The following is a 1,504-nucleotide window of genomic DNA, read 5'->3' as shown; positions in this document are numbered from 1 at the left end:
TCCAGATGGTAATTACGAATTTCCAAGCCAATTGATAAGAATGATCAAGGAAAGACAATTTGAAGGGAGAGGTAGTGAATGTCCTTACAAGCATCGCGCTCACTTTGTAAAGTTATGCAATATTGTTAATGAACATAATGCTACTCAAGAGCAAACTCGACTTCATCTCTTTCACTTTTCACTTGATGGTAGAGCTTTGGCATGGCTTGAGTCACTTCGTGCTAATTCTCTAACAATATGGGCGGAGGTGACTAAGGCCTTTTTGAGGAGATTTGTTTCGGAAGAGAAAACGGCGGAGCTAAAACGTCAAATTGCTACATTCTCTCAACTAGATGGTGAGACGTTGAGTGAAGCATGGGAAAGGTTCAAGGACTTGAGACAAGCTTGCCCTCATCATGGTTATGACTTGGCTACACTTTTGAGATCTTTTTATGATGGCCTAAGTCCCATAACTCGTGCCAATCTTGACGCGGGTGCAGGAGGACGGCTTTTGAAAATTAACTTGAATGATGTGGAAGCCACCATTGAAGAGATAGCAAGACATAGTGGTTGGGGTGGTTCCGGTCGAAAATAAAATACAAGGAGCGCCGGTAAGATAGATGTTGATAATTATGAAGCTTTGGCGTCCAAGTTCGAAGTTGTGATTGTAATAGCCCTGGTTTTTAACAGCGTTTATTTAAACGTTAAATATATTTATTAAGTTAATTATGTTCTGAAAATATTATTTTATTTCAGAGTTGTGTAGTGTGATTTTTATATTGTCGTGTTTGTAATATATTTATTTATTTAATTTTATAAAGTTATTAATAATTTAATACTAGCTACTAGATGAGTGTTGTAAATTATATTAGTGTTTTGTGTTTTAATGAAATAAACCTACATGCGTTTAGAGTGGTAGTCCAAAAGAAAAAGAGACAACAAACCCATCTCCCTCATTTTCTCTCTCCTCTCGTGTCTTCTGTTCAAACCCTCAATGACTACAGCTCCTGCTTCCTCCTTCCTCCCTCTCCTCGTGTCTTTCTGTACTCAAGCCAACAAAAAGTTATCAAATTTATAAACCCCAAAATCCTCAAACCCTCAATTGAAGAGGAAACCCAAAATCCCAAAAACCCCAAACCCCAATATTTTTCTCCCTCCCGTGCTCTGCTCGACGCCCACCGACGAACGACCGCCGGACTTGCGTTGCCATTGTCGCGCTGCTGCTGCTCGTCGGTGTTCGCCGGTTGTCGCGTCTTCCCTTCGCTGGAGTTTCATTTGCTTTGCTGTTGCTGTTACCCTGTTCTTCTCTCTTTCCCCCCTGTCCTGCGACCACCACCTGGTGTCGTTGTGACTGGTTGTCGCTGCTGTTTTGCGCCGCCGTGGACTGCTGCTATCTCGCCGGTGCTCAGCAAGCCTCACGAAGCTCCGCTGCTGTGTACTGAAGCTTCGGAAACTTCCCTCAACCTCTTTGTTCTCGGTTCTTCTCGTGTCTTCGCTGCTCCTAATAGAGCAGAGGTACATACCT

The 1,504-nt window shown here is 42.7% G+C and overlaps 1 non-coding gene across 1 annotated transcript; it reads right to left on the bottom strand.

The window, feature by feature from the left end:
- Positions 1–295: 295 nt before the first annotated feature.
- Positions 296–402, bottom strand: LOC125493058 (small nucleolar RNA R71). Its single transcript, XR_007269439.1, has one exon. It is a non-coding gene; the product is annotated as a small nucleolar RNA R71 (small nucleolar RNA).
- Between the last annotated feature and the right edge of the window lie 1,102 nt (positions 403–1,504).

This window comes from Beta vulgaris, chromosome 8, assembly GCF_026745355.1.
Source record: "Beta vulgaris subsp. vulgaris cultivar EL10 chromosome 8, EL10.2, whole genome shotgun sequence".
Taxonomy (NCBI): Eukaryota; Viridiplantae; Streptophyta; class Magnoliopsida; order Caryophyllales; family Amaranthaceae; genus Beta; species Beta vulgaris.
The sequence above is the reverse complement of the archived record's forward strand: the minus strand, read 5'-3'. Positions and strand labels throughout refer to the sequence as shown.